Source organism: Dermacentor albipictus, chromosome 3, assembly GCF_038994185.2.
Source record: "Dermacentor albipictus isolate Rhodes 1998 colony chromosome 3, USDA_Dalb.pri_finalv2, whole genome shotgun sequence".
In the NCBI taxonomy this organism is placed as follows: domain Eukaryota; kingdom Metazoa; phylum Arthropoda; class Arachnida; order Ixodida; family Ixodidae; genus Dermacentor; species Dermacentor albipictus.
Genome location: NC_091823.1, coordinates 62,133,100 through 62,158,022, shown reverse-complemented (window position 1 = coordinate 62,158,022; position 24,923 = coordinate 62,133,100). Strand labels below are relative to the sequence as shown.

Genomic DNA, 24,923 nt, shown 5'->3' with positions numbered 1-24,923 from the left:
ACGAAGAAGTAACCATATGAAATGGGCACTGTGAGGAACCGGCTATTCATGCATTACACATTGCACGTCTTGTCAACTCAAGCACAGCTGTTTCTGCGGTCTGAAAAAGCAGGCACTCTGCAAGTACGTTAATTAAACCTTTAACGTGAAATTATATCGATCTTCTTTTTGTTGTTGTTGTTGTCAAGTTGATAGCACTGGACCCCCCGCACATTCGAAGCATCTCAGTGCAATGTTGTGATCTTCAAGCATGAGATGCTCGGTAAGCAATGGTGTCTTAAGCTAATTGAGCTGCATCATATATATGTGCTTGGAGTGCCTGGAGTATGCTGATTTTTTTTGACTTGCATTGACTCGGTGCGTTAAACGAAAACACTGTAGTTTCATAAATTATCCTTTCAAGTTTACCTGCCCCCAAAACAAAGCCAGTGGAAAAAAGCGAAAGTCAGGATAGGAAATAGGAGGAAGCAATAGCAGTGTCTCTGTATGCTTCTCCACCATACGGTGGGCGATGCCTACACAAACTAAAACAATTCAGACTAGAGGCATCACTGACTAAATATTCTTCCTCTTTAAAGAAGATTGCTCGCACTGATTTATTCTAATGTTTACTCAAGCCGATATCGCGAGAAGTCTAAGACTTACTGTGCACAGCATTGCTCCAACTATTGAGTCACTGCTTCGTATCATTTGCGAGACTGCAACTTTCTTTTTCTTTAGTTACGACCCCATATGGTCAACCGACAATGAATGCAAGAAAAGCACAAGGGATATCAGCTTTTAAATCTCTATATTATTTCCTTTTCATTTGGTTGTAAAGAATATATACAAAATCAATGCAAAGCACCAAATATATACTACGTAAAGTTCTTATAGCACCGTCTCCGCTGCTACTGCATGCAGTGCTGTCTGCCGGTTGAGTGACGGGGCCCGGCTGAGCGTCACAGAGACGTCTTTTGTCCCGCGTACTCTTAGAAAGAATGATTATCATTTAGGAGCGCGGTTATGGTTCTCACAGGATTCACCTATAATTACATCAACAATAGCATCATATGTCTGATTTCACTTTGAAAAACTACTGGGGCCTTATAACGTAAAACAATTCAAATCCGTTTTTATTCAAACCTCCTGACGTCAAATTTACGTAACCACTAACGTACGTAACCCACAGGGTTGTTTGAAAAACTCAATCAAACGCGCTCCTCGTTTACAGGATGTCACTTTCTTTTGCTTTCAAAGCGAAAAGCATTGCATACATTGAGCACATTTCATTATCAAATTGGCTCACAAGAGGCGAGAAGGAAGCTCAAGGGGAGAAGGGTTCGATGGGGCCTAGCCAAAACAGCAAAGTATAGATAACCGACCGAAGATAATGGTGCCAGAGTCTGCGATTGACCCACTTCTTCTTACCTAGCTTGCAGTGGCTAGTCAGAAATCACGGCGGCGTGCAATGGAACATTAAAAACGCCGCCAGAATGGATCCTCAGCAAAGAAGAGTTGGAAAAGTGATGACGAATACGTGCCGGAAGGGCCCGATAACGTTATACTGCCGTGGAAAAATCTTTGTTATACGCAAATGAATCCATGCTCCCCGGCCGCTCCGAGTAGGTAGTGCCAGAGCAATCGGTGGTTAGCCATCTTCTATTCCTTTCGGAACGGGGCAGTCTTCGGCTATTCAGAGAAAGATTCAGCTTTGATCGACATATTAATGCGTCTTTAACGTGTACTTTGACACGGCGAGTTTTCGCGGTTTTGTGACATCGCGTGAGAGACAGGCGAAGTGAACGCAGCTCGAAAACGTTTGATCAATGGTAGAGTTTTATGGCGAAAAAGGCGTCGAACCAGAAATAATTATTTTTCTTTCGTTCGGTCTAATCCTGCATAATCAATGTGCACACATCATATAATATGGGGTGTTTTCGCCGTTTTCGGGACGTCGCGTGAGAGACAGGCGAAGTCGGGGCGGCCCGAACATTTTTTGACCAATCATGGAGGACTGATTGCGGAATTAGAATAGAAAAGTTTGGAACAGCTTTACGTTATAGCGCCCCTGAACTGAATGTATTTACCTTAGTTTTTCAACATTCGTTTCACTGCCTCTGTGTCACTGAACACAAAAGGGACAGCCAACTCTATAACAGTGCCTCCCGATAAACGTAACTGGCTTCTTGCTTCACACCAGTTATAAACGAACCGCTCAACTAAATTTAGTAGGATGATCTGAATGATGCCTCGTTATCCTTATTGTCAAAATAGTGATCTGCGTCAAAAACACCTGTATATTTATCACTATACTGACGTTTTACTGATAGCGAGATATGCACGAAATTATTTATTCGCCCGGCATGTCGGGAGTTAGAAGGGCATTCACCTCTAGTCAGGACCCATTAGTTGCAATGTGAGTACATACTGCTAAGATAATTGAACTAGCACCCTTTCGTAAGAACACATCTACCGGGTTGCGTTATTGGTGGTGCTTGTTCTAACCCATGCCCACCTTCTCATATGCCAATCTCTCTCTCTCCCACTCTCTCTTCGCACGGCAAGCCTTGGACGTGACACTGTCAGTCGTTCAGACAATGAACGAATAAGCATCAGTGGAAACGAAATCCAGCCACAAGCGACACAGTAAAGTCGGTGAAGTGGCCTCGCAACGCGAGAGTTGGTATACTTGATAGTGAGATTTGATATGAGTGGATATCCTGCTCGAGTGCTGGTATAACGCCCCTCAAAGCACGTTTAGGACCTGCAATGATGGCAAAGAAAATTGCGTGCTCGGCTTACGTCGACAAAACTCGCTCGCACAAGTTGTTGCAGGCACGGGAATGGGTTAAGTTGGGCGCGTCCACTTGAATGAGCAGCGCGACAGACAACGGGAACAATGCGACAGCGTCGAGTGCCGTATGTTTTACGGCCACGCTTTTTGCAATGTTTACCTCACTAGTGGGGGAACCTGTATGCCTTGTTTGGATATTGATAGAGATGGCAAACAATAGCGAACTTACCAGAACGACTCGCTCAAACTCTGCACGTGACCAACAACTCACGCGTGCATCCCACCACAGTACAAATGTAAGATTGAAAAGCGCACCGATGCGGGTTGTACGTCAAGCGAGCTTCATAGCAAAGCTGTTCTGCGAATTCCGATAATGTTGTAGTGGCTGTGAATCGTGGTATCAAGTGAAATTATCTGCAGGAAGATATTGCATCACAAGCCCGTCTCACGAAGAATACCGCCCATTGCTCATTGTTCACTCAGAATATTGTCGGTGGTAATAGTCCTACCTTTTTACCGACATTAACATTCTTGTGAAACATCACCCACTTCTCGGTACGTCTGTATGTGTTAACTGATGCATTTCCAGCGCCTCGGAGGAAACGGAGAAAAATCTTGAGAGTAGAAAAGAACTGGACAGGGAAGACGCTGAAAGCAGAAATCCAACTAGCCCAGTTTTTTGCCGTAAGTCTGTATGTATACGCATGTATGTATGTCCATATCTAACCTCTCTCCCGCCGCTCTTCAATGAAAAACAAATTTTTTATAACTTTTCCGGTACTGAACAGAATCGAACCTGCATCACACAGGCTCCTCAGGCACAGCAGCGTGGTGATTTAGCGCAGCGCCATGAACGCGCGGGCGCAACGAGAGAACAATTCTCAGTGTTCGCACGCACCGGCGCGGCACGCATTTCGAAGGTCCCGCGCGGACTTCGTGGCGGCGCCGCAAGACGGAACTGCCTGTCCAGAGGGAACAATGACCTTAAGACGGAAGCACGTAAGAGGAGTCGGGCTGCAGTACACGCCTCATGCATGACGCGCTTTGGCGGTGGCAATATGGTGTGTCACTACATTGATTTAATGACAATCGCACTAATTTCGACATTCATTGTGAGCTGGGTTCTAGCAAAATATCTTCCACACCGATGTTTCTTTATAAGAATTAGTTGCAATCACCGAGTAACAATTTCATCAGAATGATTATTGAATATCTCGCAAAGGACAGTATACAATGTGAGCTTACATCTAATCACTTACGAGCTAATCACATTGCCATAATACAATATGAACTTCAACAGAGTACACAGTAAAACAAATCGAGACACACATTCCTCGAGTAGCGAGAACTTGCCGAGTTGGTACATGTTCCTGATCTGTCATCGCACCAACTAGGCAAAGACAACAAAGAAAGAGAAGAGAAAGAAGAGACGATCACGGAGACGATCAGTGTCTGTGATCTTCTCTTCTTTTTGGTATTTCTCTAGTTGTTGCTCTTATTCCTGTTTCCATAGTGTTTTAGTAAACCTCATCGCATTTGTGGTAATTGAAACGGCGATTTAAAAAATAGTGCAGTACACTTGACCTAAATTGAATGTTGTGACCAGCGTCACCTCCTTACTATGGTCAGATGAATCCGTGATTTATTTATTTAAATCCTTTCAGAGCCCGTAGGGCGTTACAGAAGAGAATGGGGGCATCAAGCACTGCAAACACAAATATATATACAGCGTGCGCTCCAAGGGCATTTTTAATGTCTGTCGTATCAGTAATAGACACCAAAGAGGTGGGAAAATGGTTGCAGTCACATACCTCGTGGTTACTGATGTCGAAAAAATTCGTTATTAGACCACTAGGCAAACCAGTTCAACGTAAAGAATCTCTAGCGTGAGCTAATTAATTTAACGCTGACTTCAATTAAGTGTTGTCAGTGCGTATTACACAGCCAAATAATGCTTGCAAAGCTGCTGTTATCGTTTTTTTCTTAAGAGCTGAAATGATGGGTTCTCCTGTGGAGTAGGAAAGAAGGACATTTTCATTCAATTTCTAACACAAAGTCGACTAACAAAGAAAATTCCCAACAGTCAATATATATGAACTCAGTTGGCGCTATAAGGAGTGATTTAACAGCACAGTAAATGTTTAACGATGAAAATGTCAGTATACTTGGGTATAAGCGCGCAAGGCAATTAGTGTTAATTTAAAAATATCTGCAAATCAGCGGTCCGCAGCTGCAACGCACTATTTCTGAGTTGAAGCCGTGCTCAAGCACCTTTCTAGGAGAAAATACATCAATATCCTTTCTTTTTCTTTTCCTCGAATATACGAAATTTTAAGAAATGGCTCGTTATAGATAGCGTAATTGTAGTCCTTTAACTAGATTACTCGAAGCGGACTAAGTTACTCGCACGAGAAATCGAAGAGCATAATTGAGTGATTTGGAAAATTCCATCAACTAACTCTTAATTTCCCTACTTTGCGGCACGCATTGGAATTTACGAATTGTAATCGGTTAGCTTGCAAGTTATATCCACTTGCAATGACTTCTATGAATAGCACGGATTTCGAGATATGCACTGTGAAACTGGTGGTAAAAATGCACTATTATTGCACTTACCTTTTCAATAAACCGCCATTTTATGCATTTCAGCACGGAAGTTACTGTAACGCCTGTGTATTTCGTCGCACACTTTCGGAATGACTATGTTGAAACTGGAGTCATCCAGAACATTCTTTATAAGTGGATACGTCTAGCGAACTCACCGGCCACCATTCGTAAATTGCAATATGTGCTGTAAAGTAATTAATGCAAAAATTAAGTAGCGTTTTTCCTAAATAGTTGATTATGCTTTTCGAATTCTCGTGCATGTAATGTCCGCCTCTTTGAGTAATCCAGCTCAATGACTAGATTTGCGCTATAGCTGCCGCAGGTGATTTTTAAAAATTCCGTATGATCTAAAAAAAATAATAAAGCATCCGGCATATCTGAGGCCGCATAACTTCACTAAGTAGCATTTCAATTTCATCAAAAAAATAATAGTTGTAACTCATTCTTCCAATATCTTCCGCACCATCTCATAAGCAACTAAAGCAGCGATAGCCGTTTGCCCCAAGTAAACAGTACACTCGAGTATACACTACATGAAGACTCCATTTCATTTCATGAATTGCATTTCATGGGATTTTAAGGCTTATGGCACGTCATGTTATTCCTTGAAAAACATAATAAAAAACAAAGTGGTGGCTGCTTCATGTAAGTGTTTTAAGGGGATGCGGAGTTATCTAAAAAAATATCACCGGCGATTACAATACTCCCTAGTGCGAAATTTGAGCGCAGCTGTGTGCTTTCATATCGCGATATATTGGCTGGCTCGGACAATTTGTCTCGTGCGGCACGTTGCAAACGGAGCTAACTGTGAGCTAACTGCCTCGCTAATCGCGAGATCGCGATAGGAAGCGCGTGGGTGACGCGTCGGCGCGATTCACAGCAGCCGCTGCAGACGACCTCCGCTCATGCAGCTCTTTGTTTCCATACAGACGATGCGCGCTACTCTGGAGCTATCTGGTAGCCATCACCGCAAAGCGCCTCGTGAGCAGCAATATGCTTCTCTTCTCACTCTTTCGCCATACCCTCCCCCTCCTGCGTCCTCATGGCTCTGCTGCGCCCTCCTCCTCGCACTCTCTTCCCTCTCGCAGTTTTATTCATCTACCCACTAGGCTTCGCGTTCGCTCTCATCTTTCGCTGGGCTCGTTCGCTCGGTTACGCCGACGCTCGCGGCGTAACCACTGAATCACTCGGAAATGCCGGTCTTGATGCCTTTTGGCAAAAGCGCAACAGTTGCTGCAATACTGAGTATTACAGTCACCTATAACTCCAGAAACAACACCTTCAGTTTATTTTCAGATTGGTATACACACAACGCACCAATCTACGGCCCGAGCCCATAATCAGTCACCTGTCATGAAGTTCAGCGCCACTAGTCCGCGATAAGGTAACCAGCAAATACTTACAATGATTAAAAGCGTGTCGTATGAAAGAAAGGAAGAAAGAAAATATTTAGTTCAGAAATACCTACAAATGAGTTCATTTTCACTATTGTAGGTTCAAGACATACATTTTGACGGAAGTACACATAGCTCCAATATACCTCAGGCTACATAACTTCACGCAGTGATAATGAATTTTCATCAAAAAATAATTATGACGATTTCTTCAGTATCTTCTGCAGCCTCTCATTACGAAAGGAAGGAAGAAAGAAATATCGCCTTGTTTTCTTCTTATTGAAAGCAGTGGTTCAACTCTCTAGTTGTATCTCCATATCTCTGTGCCCTTGACAAATATTTGGCGTTGCGAGACAGGATGAGAGGACAGCAACCTTAGCACGGTTTAGCCGCGTGGTTTTGCAGCAGCAGCAAGCGTACAACTTACGTGGAAAGAGAAACGAGGATCCGTCGGAGAGGCTATTCGCTTCCTTCGCTCATCGCGGACCACGGCGACTCGCCGAAACCGGCGCAAGCATACACACTGGCTCTCCTCGATAACGCAGCATCGGCAACGGGGCTGATAATAGGTCACACCTGGCGTTCTTATCGGCACTTATCTCAACACTTTTGGCACGTGTGTGTGCTCACTGTGCAGGAAAAACTCGGCACGCAATATTGCCTGGAATTTTATGAATAGCTGCCCGACTATAGTTCCTGAATGAGCTAGAAGGGTATATATGAAGTACGAAGGTATTACCGAACTTGAAAATTTTAGTCATGTTAAGGGGTTAAACGTCCCGAAGCTGCACAGTAAGTTATGAAGAACGCCGTTTATAGTGGAAGGCTCCGATTTAATTTTGACCACCTGGTGTTCCAGATAACGTGCTCCCAAAGTAGGGCAGACGTGCATTTATACGTTCCGCCCCCATTCCAATACGGCCGCAACGTGTGGGATGCGAACCCGCGATGTCGTGCTCAGCAGAGCAACGTCATAGCCACTGAGCCACTAAACTCCTGCATTAAAAGCTGCTTACAGTTCTTCAGTGCTCCTTGGAGTACATTCTGAAGTGACACGTTCTTCCAGACATATGTGCCTTTGGGTGCTTGGGTTGTCCCGTGGTGCGTCATCTAGCGCATTTGTACGTGCCCGCAGGATCGACATAGTTTGGTTATTACATGCACATGCCAGTGTTCAGATTGCGGTTTGGCCGGTCACCCCTGTGGGCATGGGTGGGCAACATGTTGGTCAGTCATTAGTCAGGAACGCAGCAGCGGACTCTTCATCGTTAGCGCGATGATGCACTCAACTAAAAGCAAAGTTAGGATTGAATCTGTTGAACCCAACTTGGCTGGCAATGGCTTCAGCGATCCGCGTAGAATCTGTGACAGGGCGCGATGCCTCGAACACAGAAGGGGCAACGACGAATTTGCGGTTTGCAGCAATATCCAAAATGATGTATCTGTGTGTTCTCTCGCAGAATCAATGACGCGCGAAAGCCTTCGCGCGTCGCTGTCGTAAAAAATCAGCTGGGGAGATGAGGAATGGAAGCCACCACTTGTCTTGAAGATCTAAGAAACGAAACCGTGCTCAGAGGTTATGAAGTATAGAACATTACTGCGACGTCAGCATGTTTCCCACACAAAGAGCTACCAATTTCTGAATGTCACTTGTGTGGGGTGGTTTCTAACGGTGAACGCCTTTTTGTTCCTCTACATAAAACCAAGTCTTCTGCCGTCAGGACGAACCTAGTATAGGCTTAGCGATATGCCGACCGAGATGACACCAAAGTGCTTTGCCCTCCTCGCAAAATGTACCACGAATGACGATGCTGGATCAATCATCAAGCTCAATATATTGACAGGCGCCGTAATCGACTCTTCTTTTTCTGATAGTAGCGGTTCTGTGACCAAACTTCACGACACTTAGCGTGGCAGCGCAGAGAGCATGCATCCACGCATGGAGGTCCTTTACACTCACCGTTGCCTCGAAGCCTTGCCCCTTACTCGCCAACTTGCTCCTTGACCCCATTCACCATGCATCCATGGAATAATAAAAAGGCAATGTTCTTCGTAGTGCGCTTCCATACACTCCACGCAGGGACCACTTCACCCGATAACAGTGTATCACCATTCCCCTGCTGCAATCGACCGCTGTGACCACCCCTGGCTACGGGGCTCGTTTTCTGGGTCTGTCTCTAAGGAAAGCACACTGCAGCACGTGCAGTGGACCGGCGTTTTCCCAACACATGCTGTGGGAGTGCCCGGATTTTGATCAAGCGCGGGAAGTGGCTCTAAGGGCTCTTCCTGCTTTCATCCTCTCGACCAGCTACCACACTTGCATAATGCCAGAAAACGTTGGCAGCACAGAAGGACACATGAATGTGGTTAGGTCCCTCCCCCTCACCCTGTTGGTTGAGCAGGTACGCAAATTCTGTGACGCAAGAGGCGCGAAAAAAGCGCGATAGAGGCGGCACGCGCCACGTGAACAGAGACGAATCAGTAAGCCACTGCTGGTGGACAGGGGACACCTGCGGCTTCGCAAACGCTGTTTCAGCAAAGCAGTGGACTCCCAAAATTTCCCCAATATGCACACATCTGTTTTGAGCTACCTGCGCGCAGCACAAACAACCCCAACGCATAGGCGGTGTTACGATTCACACCTCGCCAAAAACGCGGTCTCCAGGGCAAGCACATCGGAGCAGTACAAGAGAAAGCAGCGGACAAGAAAACGGCGTTCGGAGTCGACCCTCGGCACGGCCCGGGCGACCTGTCGCGAGAGCGATGTCCGAGCAAGGAGATGATGAATATGAGACGGATGTCTGCGATGTTTCGATGTCCGTCAGCAAGCAGAGCCACGTGTCTGTTGTTAAACCATCATTGCCAATGCCCACTAACGACATAGAGAAGCAAGTCGGACAAGCACGTGGCCGCTTCCAACCAAGCCTAAGCAGCTATCCCCAAACAGAAATGAATAATCACAAAGGCAGCTTTTGTGCACAGTGGCTTGCGAAGTTTAGCTGGCTTGAGCACAGACCAGAAGAAAAGATGCCGCGTCTTGCTCTTGTTGTCGGTCGTTCCCGCCGGGAGGTGGTATTCCGAAGGTGCATTAGGACCCGTCATTTATTGTGGACCCCAAATCAGAAGAATATTGGCACGAGCTAGTTACGCGAGCTGTCGAGGAAGAAGTGTGCGTGGTAGCTGCTGCGAAAACAAACTGTAAACGGCCGTTCGCTTAGAACTGTCTGACTGGCTTTTCCTCTCGTGACAAACTGGTGGACGTGCTGGGTACGCATCCATCGTATGCCTACGGGTCCTCAACCAGAAGCTACCGACGCCAGTACCTCGGGGACGGCAGAAATCTATCGAAGCAGCCGTCGCCTCCAAGGTCTTCCACCGTGTCAAGAATGGCGAGTTGCGCCACAAGATTGCCACCTTGCCACCCGATTACGACAAGGGGTGCAAGACGCGCACCTCTCCCTCTCCGTCGCCGCAGCTGGGAGGCGTTCAAAGAAGCGGCCTTTGCGCTGGAATCCGCCGCCTTCCTCCAGCCCCTTCGACATTGTGACGGGACGAGTTCGGTGCGTGGACAATGATTCCATAGTTCCCCAACGCGGAGCTGATTTGACACGCCTGGACAAGCCGCCGTGGGGACGACGTATTTTTGTGCTTCTCACGGTTCGGAGTGGCGCGGAACAACGAGCGACGCTCGTTCGGCAACGATAGTTTCCCGGAACGGCACCCCGCGCGGTTGCCTCTGTGTACAGAGCGCGGTTGCCTTTGTGTACGTAAACTGATCTTCAGAGCAGCTGCGAGTTGGTGATGTGTAAACGAACAGTCGCCGCGTCGTAGGAACGGCGGATCGAGTGTATAAAAACTGTGGTTGTGCGAATGCTGAGGACACACTTCTCTTGAGCAGTCTTGTTAGACTGGTTCACTTCTCTCATGCAGTCCTGTTGGACTAATACTCTTTTTCTCAAGTAGTCATGTTAGACTGAGATAATTTCTGTAAATAAACCCTTTTCCTCGTTCTCGATGAGAAGCAGTTCTTCACTTCATCAACGATCTCAGCGTAAATAAGTTGGACGACGGCATGGGCCAGCTACCTCCGAATTCATGCTGTACTCCAATCTTGGCAAAGGACCACGGACGATGGGATTGAGCCCCCAATCCTGACAACTGGCTGACAGCGGTGAGATGGACTTTGCGACATGGTGCTGTATCTGCGGTGAGTGCTTGGTTTTTGCTTTGACTCTCTAGGCTTCATTTTGTGGTTGTTCTGTTTAGAACAGTAGGGAAGCTAGATTGTTGTGTGTTAGCTAGGTTGTGTTTTCCTAGCTAGATTTAGAGAGCAGAATCAAGGCAGTAAAGCAGCAGTCATGGATTTAAGGACACTGCTGAGAGACGAGTTGTTGATTGTTGGTGAGGAACTGGGCCTAGATGTACGCAAGGAAATGCTCAAATCGGAATTATTGGAGCTAATTTCCAATCAGGCCAGTGAGGAAGATATTGAAATGGGAATGGAACTTCTCAAAAAGAGAGAGAAACGGGAAAGAGAAAGAGAAGAACGGGACCGAGAAAGAGAAGAAAGGGACAGAGAAAAGCAAGAGAGAGAGGAACGCGATAAAGATCGCGAGTTTCAGTTAAGGAAAATGCAACTTGAACTTGAAAGCAAACGTTTGGAGTTGTCTCAAGGAAGTGAAGGCGCTCTGGGACGATCAAGTGAGGCAGAATCGTACCGCATGGACAGGCTATTGAAGCCATTTGAGGTCGGGACCGACATAGGCTTGTTCCTAAGCAATTTTGAAAGGACTTGCGAGAAGATGAACTTCGGCCCGAGTACATGGCCACAGCGGTTGCTGTCTATGTTGCCGTGTGAGGCGGCGGAAATAATCGCCAGATTGAGTGCGCAGGATGCATATGATTATGCAAAAGTTAAGGCTAGTCTCCTGAAGAAATACCGCCTTTCAGCCGAAGCTTTTCGGCAAAGGTTTAGGAGCACAGGCAAGAAAGATAGCGAGGGCTATCCGGAGTTTGCATATAGCTTAAAGGCCAACCTAGTCGAGTGGCTTAAAAGCGCGGAAGCGTACGACAGCAGAGACATGATCATTGAATGCATGTGTCTAGAGCAGTTTTACAAAACCATCCCCCAAGCTGTGAAACTGTGGGTGCAAGACAGAGGTAATGTAAACACTGTGGAAAGGGCGGCTGAATTAGCCGAAGAGTACGCAACCCGTAGAAAGTTGAACGCCGAGGAGGGAAACTGGGACGGTCGAAATGGACCGCGGAAACCATTTCCGTTCAAAAAGGGTGCGCAAACTAGACGATCAGAGCCTGTAGACCTGGCGGAAAAGCCCGCAGAAAAGAGCGAGGAGAAACTTAACGGAGAAACCGCACAAAAAGAACAGAAAAGAAAATTCGAATCTGTTAGACCAATTCGCTGTTACAAATGCCACAAACTGGGACATATAGCTGTAAACTGCGAGAAGTCTAGCGTAGTTTTTTCCTACGTGGAGGAAAAAGATGAGAATATGGAACTTTTAAGTCCGTATCTCCACAACCTGCAAGTTAATGGAAAACCATGCCGAGTGCTAAGAGACAGTGCCGCCACGCTGGACATTGTCCATCCGTCTTACGTGATGGTAGAGGACTTCACCGGAGAAGTAGCATGGATAAAACAGGTTGTAGAAGAACACAGCGTGTACCTGCCCATGGCCAAAGTCAAAATCAGTGGACCATTCGGGGAGCTAGAGACTGAGGCTGCAGTTTCCAAATTTTTGTCACTGCAGTATCCCTACATCTTTTCGAATCGTTCGAATCAGTTACTGCGTGACAGAGGGCTCAAACTGGGAGAGGGCATAGTACAGGCATTGACCCGAGGCCAAGCTCGTAAGATCGCGGCGCTTTCGGCTGAAAATGCTCAAGCTCCTGCAGCTGAAGCAGAAAAGGGGATAGCTTCAATACCCGAATCCGAGCTAGGCCCGAGGGACAAAAGAACAGTTGAGGAGAGCCTGCCAGTTGACCAGCTCAATGAGAGCGTAGCACTAGAGTGTCAGAGTTCTAGCCTGCAGGAAGAGCATGCAGACGCGCTCACAAGCGAGACAGGGTCGTTATTATCACCGGCCTCAAAGAACTTTGATCAACTCTTACGCGTGGATAGAGAGTCACTGGCAGCTGAGCAAAAGAATGATGAGAGCTTAGCTAAATTACGTGACACAGCTAAAGAAGGCATTGCTAGGCGCAACGTAACGATACATGAGAAAGGAGGATTGTTGTATCGGCATTACAGAGATCGAAAGGGTAGGATTTTAGATCAGTTAGTCATACCTACTAAGTATAGGGAGGACCTTTTGAGTCTTTGTCATGGAAATGGGTGGTCCGGCCACCTAGGCATAAACAAATCAAAGGAAAGATTGCTTATGGAATACTACTGGCCTGGCTGTTTCAAAGATGTAGAAAACTTTGTAAGATCATGCGACGCCTGCCAGCGTTCTGGTAAACCAGGAGAGACTTGGAAAGCTCCACTGAAGGTAGTGCCCTTAATAACAGAGCCTTTCAGACGACTTGTAATAGACACGGTAGGGCCTCTTCCAAAAACAAAATCAGGCTACAGGTACTTGTTTACCATGCTGTGTCCGGCCACCAAGTTTCCAGAAGCAATCCCTTTGAAAGAGCTCAGCTCCACCGAAGTAGTAGACGCGCTTTTGACAGTGTTTGCACGAGTTGGGTTTCCAGCCGAAATTCAGGCAGATCAAGGGTCAGTATTCACGAGCGCACTGACTTCCACATTCTTGCAAAAGTGCGGGGCAAAGTTAATACACAGTTCTGTCTATCACCCTCAGTCAAACAGTGTAGAGAGGTGGCATTCGGTGCTTAAGCGAGTTTTGCGTGCGCTCTGTTACGAGCACAAGGAGGACTGGGAGAACTGTCTGCCGGCAACTTTGTTTGCTTTGCGAACGGTTCCACATGAAGCGACAGGGTTCTCACCAGCAGAACTAGTGTATGGGAGGACACTCCGTTCTCCACTGAGAATGTTAAGAGAGATGTGGGAGGAAAGAGGGGAGAGTCCAACCGTGGTTGAATACGTGCTAAATTTACTGGAACGGCTAAGCGCAACCCAAGAACTAGTCGGAAAGAACATGGCACTAGCTCAAAAGAACGCCAAATTCTATTACGACAGGAATGCGAGGCTTCGTACGTTTAACGCCGGAGACCAGGTAATGATCCTCAAACCTTCAAGAAAGAACAAGCTTGAAGTTCACTGGGACGGGCCCGTTAAAGTGTTGCACAAACTTTCAGAAACTAACTATGCTTTGAGAATGCCCGGTCGCAGGAAGGAAGTGAGGATATTTCACTGTAATTTGATGAAGCCGTATGTAGAGCGGAGCGGAGTCGTTAACTATACTGTCAAAGAGCCGGATGGCATTGGTACCAAGTTTAAGGAGTATAGGGCAACCTCCAACTCTGAAATCGGCCTAGAAGAAGTAGTGGAACACTCGGTAAGCTCTCATGCTCTAAGACCCGAGCAGCTAGATGAGCTAAAAGGGGTGTTAGGGGAATATCTCGACAGATTCAGCGATCGGCCGGGTAGAACCGAACTGATAACGCATGAAATTGAGCTGACCTCTACCGAACCAGTAAGATCAAAACCTTACAGGGTGTCTCCAAGACAGAGAGAGATTATGGAGGCAGAGATACAGCGCATGCTAGAGTTGGGAGTTATTGAGCCCGCTGAGAGTGACTACACGTCACCGCTAATACTCGTAGAAACCCCTAACAAGGACCCTCGTCCGTGTGTTGACTACAGGAAGTTAAATGCGATCACTAGGGATCAGCTGTACCCGATACCCAACATTGAGGAACGAATTGAAAGAGTTAGCGCTGCTAAATACATTTCAACTATAGATCTCGTGCGGGGGTACTGGCAAGTTCCCCTTTCAGAAAGTGCCAGCCGCTATGCCGCATTCATCTCGCCTGTAGGCACTTTTCGCCCTCTCGCACTCAGCTTCGGGCTGAAGAACGCGCCGTTTAGCTTCTCTAAGTTAATGGATATTGTCCTAAAGGACTTGCAGGAGTTCGCCTTACCTTATCTTGATGATGTGGCCATTTTTTCCGACAGCTGGGAACAACACGTATCGCACCTCAAACAGGTGTTCTCACGGTTGAGGGAAGCCGGCTTAACGATGAAAGCGGAAAAGTGTAGGTTTGGTTGTTCGCAGGTTACTTATCTGGGCCATGTTGTTGGTCAGGGCATGAGACGGCCGGCTGAGCTGAAAATAGCAACGATTGGAGATTTTTCTCAGCCGCGCACGAAAACGGACGTTCGTTCATTTTTGGGACTTGTGGGGTACTATCAACGGTACATTCCGAATTACTCGCAATTGGCAAGTCCATTAACAGACGCCCTCCGAAAGGGAGCACCGAGTAACGTACACTGGGATAAGGACAAAGAGAACGCTTTCCAAAGTTTGAAAACGCTATTGGTTTCTCGCCCTGTGCTTCGCGCGCCAGACTACACAAAGGAATTCATAGTTCAATGCGACGCAAGCGACAGAGGTATGGGCGTGGTACTTAGTCAGGTCGGCGACGATAACGAGGAGCATCCTATCCTCTACGCCAGCCGTAAACTAAATGTAAGAGAGGAAGCCTACAGCGCTTCAGAGAAGGAATGCGCTTGTTTGGTTTGGGCCGCCCAGAAGTTGTCGTGTTACTTGTACGGAGCGAAGTTCATCTTCGAGACCGACCACTGTCCTCTGACGTGGCTCAATCAAATGTCACACAAAAACGGCCGCTTGCTCCGATGGAGCCTCACTCTCCAAGAGTACAACTTCTCCGTTAGATATAAGAAGGGAAAGTTGCATAGCAATGCGGATGGTTTGAGCAGGCTAATTTGAATTCTGCGTTTGAGGGTCCCGCCTAAATTTTGGGGTTACTAGTGTTAGCTTTTCTTTAGGCGAAGAAAATCCCCTCTCATTCAGCAGAATTCCCTCCATTAATTGCTGAATTTGTCAGCAGGAATTTGCTTCAGAAATTGGCATAGTGAAATGTAGCATTTTTTTTGTTTCTACACTTATGTTGTTTTTTTTTTTGAAGCCTAGCGAGTCTAAAGTGAGAGCCAATGCACGTCATCTCGGCGCAGAGCCGTGTTGTGGGATTCATTTTGCAGTTGCCTGTCCTTGTTGAATGTTTTGGGGCGGTGACATCAATGCACAAGTGGTCGCTGCGAGCCAAGACATCAATCCCCCCCCCCTGACCAACAGCCGTTCTCTTCCTGCCGAGCGGTTGTCAGCGCTAGACAGTCGAGACTTTTCGGGCCATGGAGGCGCTGTCAAGAATGGCGAGTTGCGCCACAAGATTGCCACCTTGCCACCCGATTACGACAAGGGGTGCAAGACGCGCACCTCTCCCTCTCCGTCGCCGCAGCTGGGAGGCGTTCAAAGAAGCGGCCTTTGCGCTGGAATCCGCCGCCTTCCTCCAGCCCCTTCGACATTGTGACGGGACGAGTTCGGTGCGTGGACAATGATTCCAGAGTTCCCCAACGCGGAGCTGATTTGACACGCCTGGACAAGCCGCCGTGGGGACGACGTATTTTTGTGCTTCTCACGGTTCGGAGTGGCGCGGAACAACGAGCGACACGTTCGGCAACGATAGTTTCCCGGAACGGCACCCCGCGCGGTTGCCTCTGTGTACAGAGCGCGGTTGCCTTTGTGTACGTAAACTGATCTTCAGAGCAGCTGCGAGTTGGTGATGTGTAAACGAACAGTCGCCGCGTCGTAGGAACGGCGGATCGAGTGTATAAAAACTGTGGTTGTGCGAATGCTGAGGACACACTTCTCTTGAGCAGTCTTGTTAGACTGGTTCACTTCTCTCATGCAGTCCTGTTGGACTAATACTCTTTTTCTCAAGCAGTCATGTTAGACTGAGATAATTTCTGTAAATAAACCCTTTTCCTCGTTCTCGATGAGAAGCAGTTCTTCACTTCATCAACGATCTCAGCGTAAATAAGTTGGACGACGGCATGGGCCAGCTACCTCCGAATTCATGCTGTACTCCAATCTTGGCAAAGGACCACGGACGATGGGATTGAGCCCCCAATCCTGACAACCGCAATACAGCCCCCTGGCAAGCTCCGTGAGGAAGATGTCAACAACTACCGCAAGCCAAACCGAGGGGATGCCAAATGCTGCCGTACCATGCATTCTCAACGCGCCTCGCACGCCTAACCCGTTCCATGGCGACGCCTTTGAGGACGTTGAAGACTGGTTGGACCATTTCAACCGGGTCGCCGCCTTTAACGACTGGGACGATCGCCGTAAGTTGAAGAACGTCTACTTTTCCATTTTAGACGCGGCGAGAGTATGGTACGAGAACCACGAAGCCTCATTTACCAGCTGGCAGGAGTTTTACCGACTGCTTTGCGAAGCCTTCAGCACTCCCGAAAGGAAAGAAAGAGCCGAACAGGCACTGTCTTCGAGGTTCCAAATGCCAAACGAAACCGTCGCCATGTTCGTCGAAGACATGACGCGATTGTTCCGTCGGGCCGATCCACTAATGCCAGAAGACAAGAAGGTGCGTCTGTTAATGCGAGGCGTAAAAGAACAGCTTTTCGCGGGCCTCGTGCGCAATCCTCCTACAACAGTCTCTCAGTTCATTCGTGAGGCAACAGTCATGGAACGTATGCTTCGGCAGCGGCTCTCGCAGTATGAACGCCAGACCACCATGACTGCTGCATGCTCTCTCGTACCTGCAAATGATGACAGGGAGTCCCTTACCGAGCTAATACGACAAATCGTTCGAGAAGAACTGCAGAAGTCCTATGCATCAGCTCCGGCACCTCCCAGTGCCGCGGTTCTTACGGATGTCATTCGGGAAGAAATCGGCAAAGTGGTTCATCCCTCGCCGCCAACACGACCCGAACCTCCCACGTTCTCGTACGCGGATGCTCTTCGGGCTTCCGCGCCGTCGACGGGCCGTTTCTCGCAGCCGCCTGCTGGGATTTCTCGACGCTCCCCAAGTCCGATCCACCGCACGAACCCGCAAGCACCTTTTCATCCTGGTCCGCGCAAATCTACAGTATGGCGCGCCCCCGACAACAGTCCGTTGTGCTATCACTGCGGGGAGGCTGGTCACATGTATCGCGACTGCCAGTACCGACGGATTGGTCTGCGGGGATACCATCCGGACGCCCGTTGCCCGCGCTATGGCGAACGCCCGCACGATACCTAGAAAGTAACCGGCTTCCTCCTGCCCAACAGCGAAGACAGTCACGGTCGCCTTCACCTCGTCGGTACGCGTCACCAAACCGTGCTCGACCCGCCTTTGATTCCGCTGGAGTCAACGGTGGAAGCCCGCGCCGGGGAAACTGAAAACGGCGACCTCCGGGGGTGAGGCCGCTGTCATGCGAACCGTCAAATATCCTCCGCCGACGCCATCCCCTCGCGACGTACCGCTGACGCCTTCATTCGAAACTGCAAAAAGAACTTCTGCTGTTATTACTGCTTCAATCGACGGTTATCCGGTAACTGCACTTGTCGATACGGGAGCTGACTACTCGGTTATGAGTGCCTCACTGGCCACTCGGCTACGCAAGGTGCTGACAGCGTGGGACGGCCCACATCTGATTACGGCCGGAGGACACCTCGTGTCACCCATTGGACGATGCACCGCGCGACTTGCAATTTCTACTTCGACTTTCGTAGCGTCTTTCCTTGTGCTGCCCAAGTGTTCTCGACTAGTTATACTGGGCATGGATTTTCTCCAGGAGTATGAGGCGATCATTAACCTTCGTGACTTGTTCGTGACTTTTTCTAACTACGTTTCTTCGGATTCGAGTGTGGAGGATGAACATCACCGCGCGGCTTTACGCGTGGTCGATGACTGCGTGACGTTACCGCCTCGAAGTAGCATCTTCGTCCTCGTTGAATGCCCCCAAGAACAACTAGGAATAGGCATTGCCGAAGGTAACCTCGCCATATTGCTGGATCGCGAAGTCGGCGTCGCACGAGGTCTCGTAGAGCTCCAACATAGGCAAACCACGATTCTAGTTACCAACTTCAGTGGCGAATACAAGCACTTTGCGAGGCATACCACCATGGCCTACTTTGAAACGGTGGCCGATTCCAACGCCTGTGCTTCGGTAACGACAATCTCGATTCCGGAACCCAGCGATGTGGACTTGACCAGTCACATCAACGTCAACCCACAGCTAGACCAAAATGAGAAGCAGAGGCTCCTCACTCTGCTATCGTCATTTAGCGACTGTTTCGCCACCACGTCGAAGGTCAAACAGACTCCTTTAATCAAACACAGAATCATCACTGAACCGACCGTCCAACCTGTTCGCCAACACGCTTATCGCGTGTCGCAAAGAGAACAGGATGCTATTCGTCATCAAGTTAAACAAATGCTCGACGATGATGTCATTCAACCATCGACAAGTCCTTGGTCTTCACCTGTTGCATTAGTTAAAAAGAAAGATGGTTCACTACGCTTCTGTGTCGATTACCGCAAACTGAACAAGGTCACGAAAAAAGACGTTTACCCACTTCCTCGAATTGACGACTCCTTGGATCGCCTGCGCCATGCCCGTTACTTTTCTTCAATGGATCTGCGTAGTGGGTACTGGCAAATTGAAGTTGACGAACGGGACCAGGAAAAAACGGCGTTTATAACACCCGACGGTCTCTATCAATTTAAGGTCCTCCCTTTTGGATTGTGTTCCGCTCCAGCCACATTTCAACGCATGATGGACACAGTTTTATCTGACCTCAAGTGGAACTCGTGTTTAGTCTACTTAGACGATGTAGTTGTTTTTTCCACCACGTTTGAACAACACATCCAGCGGCTTGAGGCGGTTCTTCAAGCTATCCGCACCGCCGGCCTCTCCCTGAAGCCCGAAAAATGTCACTTTGGCTACGAGGAGCTCAAATTTCTAGGTCATATTGTCAGCAGCACCGGTGTGCGCCCTGACCCTGACAAAGCCATGGCAGTCGCTCTGTTCCCGATACCGAAGACAAAACACGATGTCCGCCGATTTTTAGGGCTTGGCGCGTATTACCGGCGTTTTGTACCCAATTTTTGTGAAATTGCCGAACCTTTGCAACGACTCATCAAGAACGACGTCACATTTGTTTGGGGCCCGGCACAATCTGACGCCTTCCACGACCTTCAGCAACGTCTCCAAACACCACCGATCCTTGGTCACTTTGACACCGAGGCTGACACAGAAGTGCATACTGATGCTAGTAACGTTGGTCTCGGAGCGACACTCGTACAGTTTCAAGCTGGTGTTGAGCGCGTTATTGCGTATGCCAGCCGAACCTTGTCTGCTGCTGAAAAAAACTACTCAGCAACTGAAAAAGAATGTCTGGCAGTCATATGGTCTCTCCAGAAGTTCCGCCCATACCTGTACGGACGCCCCTTCCGTGTCGTCAGCGACCACCACTCTCTCTGCTGGCTGGCGAATCTCAAAGATCCTTCAGGCCGTCTCGCAAGATGGAGCCTTCGGTTGCAGGAATTTGATGTGACCATCGTCTATAAGTCTGGCCAGAAACACACTGACGCCGACTGTCTCTCTCGCGCCCCCGTCGAACCCGCACCACTAGATACTGACGACGATTCGGGTTTTCTTTGTACTCTTCCGTCTTTAAACCTTGCTCAACAGCAACGCCAAGATTCCGAGCTCCAGCCCTTGATTGAATACCTTGAAGGAAGCCGCCCACAACCCCCACGGCAGTTCGCGCGTCACTTGTCATCTTTCTGCCTACGTGGCGACATCCTATACAAGCAGAACTTTCACCCTACGGCAACCGCTTTCCTGCTCGTTGTTCCCGCTACTCTCCGCGACGACGTTATACGTGCATGCCACGACGAACCAACGTCTGGGCATCTTGGTTTCACGCGTACTCTCGCGAGGATCAAGCAGAAGTACTATTGGCAAAAACTCACAAAAACCGTGAAGCAGTACGTCAGAAGTTGTCGAGATTGCCAGCGTCGCAAAGTTCCACCTCTGAAACCAGCCGGTCTGCTTCAGCCTGTCCGACCTCCTTGCTCACCTTTTGAACAAGTTGGGATGGATTTACTCGGCCCATTTCCCAAGTCTTCGGCTGATAACCGCTGGATCGTCGTCGCCACCGATTACCTCACTCGATACTGCGAAACACAAGCCGTTCAGCGAGCTACTGCTTCAGATGTTGCTAACTTCTTCATCAAAAATATCGTCCTTCGACATGGTGCTCCCGCTGTCGTCATCACAGACCGTGGTACGGCCTTCACTGCCCAGTTGGTCCGAAATATCCTGCAGCTGAGCGGGACAACGCACCGTACGGCAACTGCGTATCACCCGCAGACTAACGGTTTAACTGAGCGTCTCAACAAAACGATCGCGGATATGCTTTCCATGTATGTTGCCACGGACCATAAAAATTGGGACGAACTGCTCCCGTATGTGACATTCGCGTACAACACTGCCCTACAAGAAACCACCGGGTTTCCTCCTTTTCGTCTGGTCTACGGACGCGACGTCACCACTATGCTCGACGTGATGCTCCTACCAACTTCGTCGCAACATACCGCACCAGATACAGACGCCTTTGTTCAGCGTGCCGAAGCAGCGCGGCACCTTGCGCGGGAACGAATTCTATCCCGACAACGTCAAGATGCTCGTCGATACAACCTATGTCATCGAGACGTCACATACAACCCGGGAGATCTTGTATGGGTTTGGACCCCTATACGTCAAAGAGGCCGGTCAGAAAAATTATTGCGCCGATACTTTGGACCCTACATTGTTTTGCGTCGTCTAAGTCCTGTCAACTACGAAGTTATTCCAGCCGACAGTTCGCACCACTCCCGTAGACCACGTTCCTCTGACATTGTTCACGTTACCAGGATGAAGCCCTACCATTCGCGCTGACTCTCATCCACAAACTTTGTGATTCGGCCCCTGTCGTCTCGTCCGCTGTCTTTCTCATTTCTTTTATTTTTTCCTTGTGGCATTTCACATCTCCCCAACTTTATTTATTTATTTATTTGTTTGTTTGTTTTTCTTTTTTTTTGGAGGGAGGGGTAATGGCACGAGCTAGTTACGCGAGCTGTCGAGGAAGAAGAAGTGTGCGTGGTAGCTGCTGCGAAAACAAACTGTAAACGGCCGTTCGCTTAGAACTGTCTGACTGGCTTTTCCTCTCGTGACAATATCAGCGCAACTTTGCTGTGGGAGGGAACTGAAGTACTGGCGTTCCACGATGGAAAGTCCGTAGTCCCGGAAACAATGGTGCTTCGAATCTTGGAAATTTATCAATCACGACTCCCCGGACTACAGCGGGCACGACGGGTTCTGGCGAACTTATCGCAAGATAATTCAGCGTTTCCGGTGGAAACACATGAAAGATGACGCCCAGCGATATGTCCAGTCTTAGCATCAATATCAAGTCCACAAAGCCAAGTACCTTCAGAGAACAGACGAGATGGTCCTATATCTCAACATTCTGACATATCGTTCGAAGTCCTCCAGGTGAATTTTGCAGAGCTCAAGAAAGAGGCTACTGGAGTAAGAAAAAAACTATCAGCCCAAGCACTCCGTACAGATGGCTAAATAGCGATGCTGAAACGTGCGGCGCCAGTGTTTATCACAGGGTAAATCTCGACGGTTCATTAAACTCTTTCTTAATTATTGGTTACGTCTTTGTGCTTCTTAATGAGGTTACGCACACGTTCGGCTGCGACGGTGAGAACGGCGTCAGTGACGGTATGCCCGCAGTCCGCCGTTGTCGCTTGCGTTCGATGTATCGAGTTTCCTCGGTGCACGGTGTGGTTAGCAGCATACGCCCGGCATTGCCGCTTGCGATTCTTCAAGATTGCTTCAATATCAAATCTGTCCGTCACGTAAGACAATGAATGGCACATACCCCCTTAAGCAATGGCTCATACCTCCGTAAACGCGGCCTCCCCGTGATGACGACAGAAGAGAAGTGAAATTCTACGCTAGAATGACGTGTGACAACGAAACCAGCTGTGGAAGAAGACGATGACAACGACGACGATGAACGAGGGAGCAGTGGCACGAGCGCGTTCACGCAGTAGCGCCGAGGGGCGCCAATGAGCCAGCTGTGTAAGAAGACAACGACGACGCTCGAACCATTGCTGATGATGATAGCTTTAGCGATGTCCGACAACAACGGCACAGGGTCCGCACAAACAGCTTCGCTGTAAAACATAGTCTTTCTTAATGGCAATAAATCAGTGCACTAGAATAGCGGCTGCACGACCGGGAAGCGAAGACGCAAATAGTGTGATTGCCCTTTTAATTGAGCCGACAGATGTTTAAGAATACTAAATTAGTATTCTATCTGACCCCCACACCACGGCCGCCGTGCTGTGGGGGTCAGCTCCGAGTGCTGCGAAGGCCAGCTCCGAGTGCTGCGGGGGCCGTCTGCCCTCGGTTGGGGACCGTGAACCTCGCGCAAAGAAGTTTGTGTGTGAGTGTGTGTGTGTCCCGCCCGCAGAGAGGCGACTCGTTTACGATGACTGGTCGTACGTTTCCCTCACCTTGGGATCGAAGGAGGGCCGAGTGTTTATAAACCGCTGTTGTGCTGCTGCTCAGGGTTTTGCTCAGAACCCCAGGTGGTCGAAATTTCCGGAGTCCTTCACTACGGCGTGCCTCATAATCAGAAAGTGGTTTTGGCACGCAAAGCCCCATAATTAAAAAAAAAGTGAGTGATGAGAAGATGGCGATTATTTGCGACTTGTTTGAAGTAGACGATTTCAGCTCACGCGCTGAAATTCGGCTCCTGGGATCTCGGATGCCCTGGGAAAAAAAAAAAAAACTTAGAATGACCCTCTGTGGCTGGCTTGGCTATATATAGTTCAAAGAAGATCGTTCGGACACAACAGTTTTCAAGCAATTTTGTCGCGTTTTTTTCTGTTTTATTTTTCTATTTCGTTTATTTCTACTATTCCTGCAGCTGCAGCTGTTCCCGCGAAAGAACATTTTCGAAGCTGACGCATGTAAAGACTAAGCTGAGGAAAACGATGATATGACAACGATGTCACAGGAGCGGCTTCGTTGGCTGATACGACCCTTTGCAGAGCAGGATACTGCGACATCGATTTCATTTGACGATGTTTTCTTGCGCTTCACAGCAAAGACAAGCAAGCTTTTGTTGTGAATGCAATTCAACTTACGATGTAAATGAATGTGATTGAGAACATTCATTTGAAACTGCCAAAGAACACACGGACAAGTAAGAGCACAGGAGCAGCACTCACTGCCAACATGTTTTTGAAGCCTGCAACAATATACACTATACGCAACGGGCTGAAAGAGAGAAAGGGAAGGCGCCATCGTTAGTCAACTCCTGCTGCGCATGCGTCACAGACGAAAAACTACACAAATGTAAAATACACAATATGGACACAATAGAAACTGATGAACTTCTAACGAACGTAAGTTCCTTATCGCAAAGAGCTATATAAGGGGCGCTTACGCAAGTGGCTCCGAACTGGCAAATTGAAGAGGCCTCAAAGATTTCCATGGCCATCTGATCGATGTACCTACACAACACAAGTGTGCCTTCTAGGCGGGGTGAACAGCCACACCTTGCACAATGAACAGGTAGATTACTACCAGTCTTAATCTTGACACTCTGCGCATGCTCACGTAAACGTTCATTAAGGCAGCGTCCTGTTTGCCCCATGTAAGTGCAGCCGTAAGAGGTGGGAATGACATGAATTACATTGGTTTTGCAATATACAGGCTTGGCGGTATGTCGCTTACTACACAGTCCAGGCGTTTGCCCCGGCTGTCGTTGACATTCTTGCACAACCATCCGAACTTGTTAGGCGTGGTAGTACTGGACTGTGTAGTAAGCGACAAGGTACGGGCCGAGCCTCGCCGAAAAAGCTAACGTATGGAAAAAGGCACATTAGAGTCAAGGGACTCGCTTTCAAATTCATCGACGGCCTCGTTTTACATACTCTAAGACAAAAGGGGTGCGATAGGAATTCCTTTTGCGGAAATAACTGTTTACCCCTTAGTTGAGTCGATAACTATCCGACACTTCTCGTCCCCCATGCACGATTTGCTTCCGCTTTTGCACAGCCACAAGTGGAGTAAAGGCATCGGGGAGGTGAGAATTATCAAGGACTCTTAAGAACACCCGCACACGGGT

General features: G+C 48.4%; 1 protein-coding gene and 1 pseudogene across 3 annotated transcripts in view; one reads left to right on the top strand and one right to left on the bottom strand.

Moving 5' to 3' along the window:
- The window catches only part of LOC135898781 (pancreatic lipase-related protein 2-like), a 35,872-nt gene that overhangs the window by 10,432 nt on the left and 517 nt on the right, over nucleotides 1–24,923 (bottom strand). The window contains exon 1 of one of the 3 annotated variants that reach the window (XM_065427939.1): nucleotides 7,205–7,342. The exons of the other annotated variants lie outside the window; for them this stretch is intronic. The gene's annotated coding sequence lies outside the window, so the exon portion shown is untranslated. Of the gene's footprint in view, nucleotides 1–7,204; nucleotides 7,343–24,923 lie in introns of those variants that run through there. 3 annotated transcript variants of the gene reach the window in all.
- Nucleotides 22–24,905, top strand: LOC135898811 (uncharacterized; annotated as a pseudogene).